Source organism: Pristis pectinata, chromosome 2 (assembly GCF_009764475.1).
Source record: "Pristis pectinata isolate sPriPec2 chromosome 2, sPriPec2.1.pri, whole genome shotgun sequence".
NCBI lineage: Eukaryota > Metazoa > Chordata > Chondrichthyes > Rhinopristiformes > Pristidae > Pristis > Pristis pectinata.
Window position 1 is genome coordinate 123,001,910 of NC_067406.1, and position 9,840 is coordinate 123,011,749.

Consider the following 9,840-nt stretch of genomic DNA (forward strand, 5'->3'; position numbering starts at 1 on the left):
TGCAGTTCGAGGTTCTGTTCCAGAGAGGTACCAACTGGAGACCTGAATACAATGTATTCATTGTATAAAATCATGAAGGTGATGTCAGCCATACATAGCATGGCAACTGATGCTCCATCCAGCTCTCAAATGGAGGGGAGAAGAAAAGCACAAACATTCCCTTAAATTCCACAATGGCTGTAATGGCAGAGATGTGGTGGGTTACCCACAGGGGCCCTTTTGTGGAACTAATGCTGGATCCACCTAAACTCCACGACATATGATATCCAAAGTCCAGAAAGGCAATGGAGAACTCTTTGCTTTATTAAGCTGCTGTAGGGTGAAGGGAATTGTCCAATGGCATTCAGTCTACCCTGGGAATTCTGCTCAGTGTGCCATCATTAGGCTAAAGGTTAATTTAGCTCTTGACCTTGGTTTTAAAAAGCCCCAGGAAAGACGGCTTCCAAAGGTCCATAATCCATAAGAGGGGCAATTGCCTTATGTTGCTCAAACTTAGCTTTGTTGCATTGTTGGACACTGGTTACTTGGAAAATAGGTATCTGTATGGAGTAGTGGAGCAAGCAGAAATATACTGAAGAATAAATGTTGAAATCAAAACCTGAAGATGCTGGAACTCCGAAAGTCCTTTTATTTGTTGTTCCCTACCCCCCACCCCACCCCCCCACCCCCCACACCACCTTCTTGTCCTTTCTCCCCCCTCTGGGAATGGAGGACAGGACCAGCCTGACCTGTTGATCATATCTTCCCGCTCTGTATTTCACCACTCCCACATTCTTTTTATCTATGTTCTTTTCTCTACATTCTCACTCTCTAACTGCTCCTATTCACTCATAGACCAGATACCCTGTTTACAGTTTAGTTTGCAGTTTATCCCTATGGTCACCCGGTTTTACCCTATCGTAGACATCCTCTCTCCCCCACCCTCCCTGCAGTTTAACAAGCTTCTTGTCTCATTCTCAGTTCTGATGAAGGGTCTCCAACCTGAAATATTAACTCTTTCTCTTTCCCACGGATGCAGCCTGACCTGCTGAGTATTTCCAACATTTTCTGTTTTTATTCCAGAAGAATTAAAGTTGTCATGCAGGTTAATAAGGCCACTATAGACCAAGGGTTTATTTCTAGAGGAAAGGATTTGATGAATAGAGGTGCAAAACATGCGACAACCTTATTTAAACCACATTTGGAGTACTATTTACAGTTTTGTTTGCAAGATTATAGAAAGGATGTAGAGGTATCATCCGGCTGAGACACGATGGTCATTAGAGGAACAAAGGATAAAACACTTTAAGACAACCTAGTCTGGAGGAATATTTTACAGCCGCACTCCCCTGCACTAACGCAGTTTTGGACAGTCCCTGAAGTAGTGATCTCCAGCCTGTTCTATCGTTAAGGCCCACACTGTCCACATACTATGTATTCATTGTATAAAATCATAAAAGTGACGTCAGTCATACATCACATGGCAAATGATGTTCCTCAGCCTTCATACTTAAGCATGTCATCTGTACAGAGGGCCGTGATTGATATACTTCATGAGCATATACAGTAAGTGATTGGGTTGGCAATCAAACACAGTTGTGAATCAGATAAAATTGCTACACAATGCAATGGAACTTCTTGCCAGAGTATTTTGTCAAATGCAAGAGCAAAATTAGAGGCCATTTCTATAAGGCAATCAGAGTATACAACAGTAGCATAGTGGTTAGAGTAATGCTTTACAGCGCCAGCAATCCGGGTTCAAATCCGGCCACTGTAAGGAGTTTGTACGTTTTCCCCGTGTCTGTGTGGGTTTCCGCTGGGTGCTCCAGTTTCTTCCCACATTCCAAAAGATGTACAGATTAGGAAGTTGCGGGCATGCTATGTTGGCGCCGGAATCATGGCGATACTTGCGGGCTGCCCCCCAAATCACTACGCAAAAAGATGTATTCCACTGTGTGTTTCGATGTACATGTGACAAATAAATCTTAAATCTTATCTTAAATCTTAGCTCTCCATTGATATAACATGCAGTGCGTCCAGAGTAAGAAAAGAAACATGGTAAATTGGTTTATTATTGTCAGATGTAATGAGGTACAGTGAAAAACTTTGTTTTGCATGCCATCCATACAGTTCATTTCATCGCATCAGTGCATTGAGGTAGTACAAGGGAAAAACAATAACAGAACGTAGAATAAAGTGTTACAGAGAAAGTGCAGTGCAGGCAGACAATAAGGTGCAAGGTCATAACAAGGCAGATTGTGAGGTCAAGAGTCCATCTTATCATACTAAGGAACCGTTTAATAGTCTTATAACAGCGGGGTAGAAGCTGTTCTTGAGCCTGGTGGTGCATGCTTTCAGGCTTTTGTATCTTCTACCCGATGGGAGGTGGGAGAAGAGAGATTGTCTGGGCTGGGTGGAGTCTTTGATTGTGTTGGCTGCTTTACAGAGGCAGCGAGAAGTGTGGACAGAGGCCATGGAGGGGAGGCTGGTTTCTGTGATGTGCTGAGCTGTGTCCACAACTCTCTGCAGTTTCTTGCAGTGACGGGCAGAGCAGTTGCCATACCAAGCCGTGGTGCATCCAGATAGGATGCTTTCTATGGTGTGTTGATAACAATTAGTGAAGGTCAAAGGGGACATGCCAAATTTCTTTAGCCTCCTGAAGAAATAGAGGTGCTAGTGATCTTTCTTGGCCGTGGCGTCTATGTGGTTGGACCAGGACAGGCTACTGATGACCTTCAGTACTGGGAACTTGAAGCTCTCAACCCTCTCGACCTCAGCACCATTGATGTAAACAGGAGCATGTGCACTGTCCCCCTTCCTGAAGTCAATGACCAGCCCTTTTGTTTTGCTGACATTGAGGGAAAAATTGTCATGGCACCATGCCACTAGGCTCTCTACATATATTCTGATTCATCGTTATTTGAGATTCGGCCCACTACGGTGATGTCATCTGCAAACTTGTAGATGGAGTTAGCACAGAATCTGCCCACTCAGTCATGAGTGTACAGGGAGTAGAGCAGGGGGCTGAGGACACAGCCTTGTGGGCACTAGTGTGAGGATAATCGTGGTGGAGGTGTTGCTGCCTATCCTTACTGATTACATGGAATTACATGGAGAACTGTAGAAGATGCAGCAGGATTATTTGAGATTCCGATCACCGTATACATCACATCACATGGGGATGTCACGCTTATTTATAAGAATTATACTGCTTCCCCCTTTAAAATATAGACTGAAACTAGCAACATTTACAAATATACAAGTTTAAACTATTAACTGTACTGGTGTTGCTTCAGTTGATCTTGCAGATTTAACAGTTGTTGCTGCAGCATCCATCTCTGGTTATCACTTCTTGAATCTCTTCAGCAATGTTCAATGCCAACTCTTCAATAACTGTAAGACTCACTTCAGGAGTGTATTAGGACACACAAGCTTTTTCACTATTGAATTTCTTATGCTGAGATCAAGAGTTCGATATCTCCGAACCTGTCTCCTAATCATAGGAGATGGTTCCTGAAACTAAATACTTCCAGAGTCCTGATGCAGGGTTTCGACCTGAAACATTTACAATTCCTTTCCCCCCACAGATGCTGCTCGACCTGCTGAGTTCCTCCAGCAGATTGTTTGTTGCTCCACATATCTTCACAATCTGTTTGATATCCATTTTCTTCTTCAACTAGTCTGATGGTCTTAGTACATGAATCTTATATAATCCTCCCTTTACTGCAGGTGTCATGATATTTGCTTTGTTTTAACTTCCTTTCTTCTACCTTGCCTTCCAGATTCAGCTGAACCATACCTGGAAGCATCTTGTGTCTTCTGTGCATCAGCATTTCTGCAGGAGTGTATTTGTCATGGAGTGTCATGTTACTCCGAAGTTTGGAAGAAAATCTGTGAGTTGATATTTCGTAGTAAGACCTGATGTGCTGTGCATGGCTTGCTTCTTTTGCGTCTCTTTCACTACACCAACTGATCTCTCAGCTTTTGAAAAACATTAAGATGGATAAGTCCCCAGGTCATGATGGAATCTATCCCAGGATACTAAAGGAGGAGATTGCCGGGGCCTTGACCAAGAGCTTTGTACCTCTTTTGCCACAAGCAAGGTCCCAGAAAACTGAAAAATAGCCAATGTTGTTCCTTTGTTTAGGAAGGGCAACAGGGACAAACCAGGAAATTATAGGTCAGTGTGCCTTACATCAGCGGTAGGGAAATTACAGGAGAGGATTCTTAGGAAAAGGATTTACTTGCATTTAGAAAAGCATTGACTAATTAGGGATAGTCAACATGGCTTTGTGAGGGAGAAGTCCTGTCTCACAAATTTGAGTTTTTTGAGGAAGTGAAAAAGATGATTGATGAGGTTAGGGCTGTGGATGTTGTCTACATGGACCTTAGTAAAGATTAGACAAGGTCGCTCATGGTAGGCTAGTCCAGAAGATTAAGTCCCATGGGATCTATGGTGTGTTGGTAAGTTGGATACAAAATTGACTTGGTTGTAGAAAACAGTATTGGAGAGGTGTTTCTCTGACTGGAGGTCTGTGTTCTCCAAGGATCAATGCTGGGACCTCTGTTGTTCTTCATATATATAAATGATCTGGATGACAACATAGGTGGTCTGATTAGTAAATTTGCAGATGACACAAAAATTGGTGGAGTTGTGGAGAGTGAGGAAGGTTGTCATAGGGTACAGCAGGATATAGATCTACTGGAAACTTGGGCCGAGAAATGGCAGATGAAGTTTAATCCAGACAAGTGTGAGGTGTTGCATTTTGGGAGGTCAAATGCAAGAGGAAAGTATACAGTAAGTGGCAGGGCTCTTAGGGGCATTGATGGAAGATTAAGATATCTTTATTAGTCACATGTGCATCGAAACACAGTGAAATGCATTTTTGTGTCGAATGTTCTGGTGGCAGCCTGCAAGTGTCGCCACGCTTCCGGCGGCAACATAGCATGCCCACAACTTCCTAACCTGTACATCTTTGGAATGTGGGAGGAAATCAGAGCACCCGGAGGAAACCCATGCAGGCACGGGGAGAACATACAAACTCCTTACAGACAGTGGCCGGAATTGAACTCAGGTCGCTGGTGCTGTAAAGCATTATGCTAACCGCTACACTACCGTGCCTGCCCTACAAAGGGAACTTGGGGTACAAGTCCATAGCTCCCTGAAGGTGGCAAAACAAGTGGATAGGGTGGTAAAGAAGGCAAATAGCATACTTGCCTTTATCAGTTGGGGTACTGAATGTAAAAGTTGGTAAATCATGTTGCAAGTGTACAAAAGTTCAGTTAGACCACATTTTGGAATATCGTGTGCAGTTCTGGTGGCTACATTACAGGACGGATGTGGAGGCTTTGGAGAGGGTGCAGAAGAGGTTCACCAGGATGTTGCCTGGATTATAGAGTATTAGCTATAAGGAGAGGTTGGACAAACTCAAATTGTTTCTGCTTCACAGCACTCAGATGAAGAATCTCATGGGCCAAACTATAGGAGAAAACTGATGGGGCTATGTACTGAACACTTGTGAATTCTAAGCCTGCATTCAATGCCTAGGAACTTGAGGAAATCTGGCACCAAATTGGCAGGTTTGTGCAGCGGTTAGCGTAACACTATTACAGCGCCAGCGATCCGGGTTCAATTCCACCGCTGTCTATAAGGAGTCTGTACGTTCTCCCCATGACTGCATGGGTTTCCTCTAGGTGCTCCGGTTTCCTCCCACATTCCAAAGACGTACAGGTGAGGAAGTTGTGGGTATGCTATGTTGGTGCCAAAAGAGTGGCGACACTTGCGGGCTGCCCCCAGTAACGCAAGAAGACGCATTTCACTGTGTGTTTCAATGTACATGTGATTAATAAATAAATATCTTAAAACTTGGAACTCGGCCTTTCCAGCTGGGAACTGGTAACCTTCTCCATTTGCACATTGAAATCCCAAACATCATGCAACACCAGATGATCAATGTCTTAAATTCTATTGTAGGACAAGCAACTATTTGAATGTAAAATGGACTTCTGTAATGCAAGGTCATATTGCTGCCATCCTGGCTATGGATTATGGTGTTCAAAGAGTCTTGCAAGGTGTGTTAGAGTCCAGCGATCTATCCTTCAACTGACTACTAGATTTCCTGAAGCACCATCCTCATTGGTAATGATTCCATTGAGACAAACCTGCCATCCCCTCTCAAACCGACGCTATTTTCTCTTCCCATACCTGGTCTCCATTATCATCCCTTTACTATTTACTGTCAGCCAGCCAGCCAGCCAGCCCAGACTGTTGTTGCCCGTGCCAGGATGGTTGAGCCAGGTTTCCTAAACCTAGAACTTCTCAAGAGTATCTTGCAAGGTTGTCTACAATCTCCTTCGCTGGAAGTCAGAAGCCTTCCTTCAGCCATGTTACAGCCACTGGGGTAGCACTATGTAAAAACATACTAAAATAACATAAGAAGAAGAACCAAGAAAAGTCCAATCAACTCCCATTCAGTAACATCATGTTTGTTCCTCTCTCACATCCATGTTCCTCTCTTGATTCCTTCAGTGGCTAAAAATCTATCAATCTCAGCCTTGAATATACACAAGGGCTAAGTGACTACCCCCTCTGGGGCAGAGAATTCTAAAGATTCACAACCCTCTGAATAAGGAAGTTCTTTCCCATCTGTCCTAAATGGACGACTTACTTATCCCGAGAAGATTCCCCCTATTTTTAGATTGTCTGCACAGAGTATCCAGTCTCACAGCATCTATCTTGTTATTTTCTCTCTGGATCTTGTATTTTAATGCATCAGCCTCACTCTCCCAATCTCCAATGAGTATTGGTCAATGTTGCTTATCCCAGGAATCAGTCTAGTGGATCTTTGCTGCACTGATTCCAAGTATATCCAACTGTGCTATTACCAGAGCCATGTATAATTTCAACAAGACTTCCTTACTCATGTCCTTCAACCTCCTATCAATATAGAATAACATTTAATTGGCCTTCCTAATTGCCTGTTGTACCTGCAGGGTAATCCATTGACTTTCTTCTGCTGACAGTGCCAGATCACCTCCTGCACCAACATTTATTTGTTCCCCACTATTTAAAAAATATTCTATTTTCTATTCTTTCTAGCGTGATGAATAATGCCATATTTTCTCACTTTATATTCCTTCAAACCCTCCTTTCCTGCTCACAACCTATTTCCCTTTGCAGGTGAATTGCTGATCCTCACGGATCACTCTTCCACTAAGCTTTATATCATCTGTAAATCTGGACACTTAGCATTCAGTCCTTTCAACTCAGTCATAGTACAGATTGCAAAGTAGCTGAGACTATAGCACCAATCTTTGTGTCACCTCACTGGTAGCAGTTTGCCAATCTGAAAGTGGCTTATTTATTTCTACTTTCTGTTTACTCCTTCTCACCAATTCGTCCTGCTAATGTAGAATCCCCAATCCTGTGAGTTCTTTTCTTTGCAATAACCTTTTGTATGGCCCCTTATCAGATGCCTTTTGGAGATCAAGTACACTGCAGGGAGAGATTGATGCATGCTAAAAAGGGCACAGATACTAAGGCAAAGCACAATGGTGATCAGTTTCATTTTGTACTTGACACAGTATCAATTCATTTAAAAATTTGGTTTGGAATGTTTTGTGGTGAATTTTAATTCTGCATTATGGCCATTAACAGAGGGAAAGTAGTGTGAGTTTTTTTGTGAATGAGGAATTGAGAAGTGCTTACTGATATAATACTCAGATTAGTTCTTCATGGACAGTCGAGCAGAAAGTGGGTGTCTGGGTTGCAGCCTTGGTTCTCCTCTTCCTCCTCCTGCTTATGGTTTTGCTTCTCAGCAACACCTCATGGGTTAGAGTGGGGGGGCACAAGAAGGCTGTTCCCACATGAAACTTCGACTCAGCAGATGAGTCAAATGGCATTTGTGGGGTTTTGGGGAGTGACGGTAGAGTTGGCACTCTGGTTGATGACCTGCCACGGGGTGGGGGTGGGAGGAGGATGGGGGAATCATTGCCCTGGGGCTTCAACTGTTTTCTCTCTCTGCAGATTCTCCCAACCAGAAGAGGGTTCGCAGGTTTTCCTGTTTTTGTTTCAAACTTCTAGCGTCTATAGTATATTTTTGCTTTAGAATTGATATCCTGTTCTAATATAACTCAGTTCTTCCACCTCCACAGTTGCTGCCTGACCTGCTGGGCTTTCCCATCATTCTCCTCAGTTTCTGGTTTCCAGCAACTGCTCTCTTCTGTATCGCACAGTTCTATCAGACTTTTTTTACTTCCTTCCTCTGCCCTCTCTTTACTTGCATCTCCTTCAGACAAATTAGCTGCCACTAACAAACTTCCATAGCCCTTTCCCAGTCACCACCAATCTGTGCCATCCATTTTCTCTCAATCTCTATCCTTTCAAAGACATTTGATTTTCTCTCTCTATGTCTACAAATTTAAACATGTCTGCTTTCTAAATTTTTCACATCTCTGAAGAAAAATCATCAGCCTGAGGCATTAACTCTTTCTCTCTCCACAGGTACTACCTGACTTTCTGAGTATTTAGATTCTACTTCAGATTTCTACCATCTGCATTTTTTTTTTGCTTTCCTAATTCATCATTCCTGTAACACAGAATCTGTTCAATCTAAACTTTCTGAACAAAGTAACACAAATTTCAGATGGAAGTAAATATGTGCTTAAGCTACTCTCCAGAATCTGCGCAAGTAAAGAAAGAATTGAGCACATAATGTAGCTTGACACTTCAGCACATGACAGAAAGAAATGTTGCATTATTAGAGGCGAGATGTTAAATTAAGCATGTTTTGCCTGTTCAAGTGGATGTAAATAATCCCATGGCACCATTTGAAGAGGAAAGAAGCATTGTCCTGGCCAATATTCATTCTTCCACTAAATCCCAGTAGGAATAACAAAATAAACCACATATTTCCATTGTCATTTATGCAGTCTTGCTCTGAGCAAAACTTCTGTACAGCAGCAGTGAGAGTGCTGCAAAGAGGAATTAATTCATTTTGAAGCACTTTGGGACATTCTGGGAATGCTACATGCTGCTGTAAAATGCATGTTAGTTTTCTTGCCCTCCTCTTACCCAGATTTCCTTCTAGTTGATTGAATCTTTAACCGAGAGGGTAGCATTCCCATTTGGGACATTAGGTGAAGTGGTTCACTCAGTTACCTAGCAGAGACTAGAATATGATCCCCAAGTATGGGACCACATCCAGCTGGGTACATGCATTGAGTAAAGTCAGCATTGGTCCAGTGAGAACAATACTCCCTGCCCTGGAAAGCCTCTGAGACAGAAGGATTCCAGAACACAAGAAAAACAGAGCAGGAGTAGGCCTTTAGGCTCTTCAAGCCTGTCACAGCATTTAATACAATCATGGCTAATCAATGGTGGCCTCAACTCCTCTTCCATGCCACTTCTACAAGAATACAAGCTCCACTCCAGGCACCTGGTGGCAAGCAGGAACAGACTGGTTGGTATCCTGTGAGGAAATTAAAATTGAAATCCTTTAGATTTTGTCAGAGCCCCTCTTGGAGAAAGGAAAGGATCAGGAGGAAAACCATGAGGCAGGCAATAAAGTCTCAGCTACTCTTCTCTTCCACAGAATAACCTCACACGTGAGACTTGATCTATGACAGAACAACAGATAGAACTGGAGATTGCAGAGATTCCAGCCAGCACCTGTATCAATGTGCGTGTGAGTGAATAAAATATTTTGTCTAGAAAACTGCAGCAAGGACAAAAGATATTGAATTGAGGCATGTGTTTTTTGGGTACTTGGTGTATTCACAGTAACAGAGACAGCCTAGGGACCAATTATTTTTATGTAGTGAAGTTAAATTTAATGTTAATTTACCCCAACTTGTTCCACC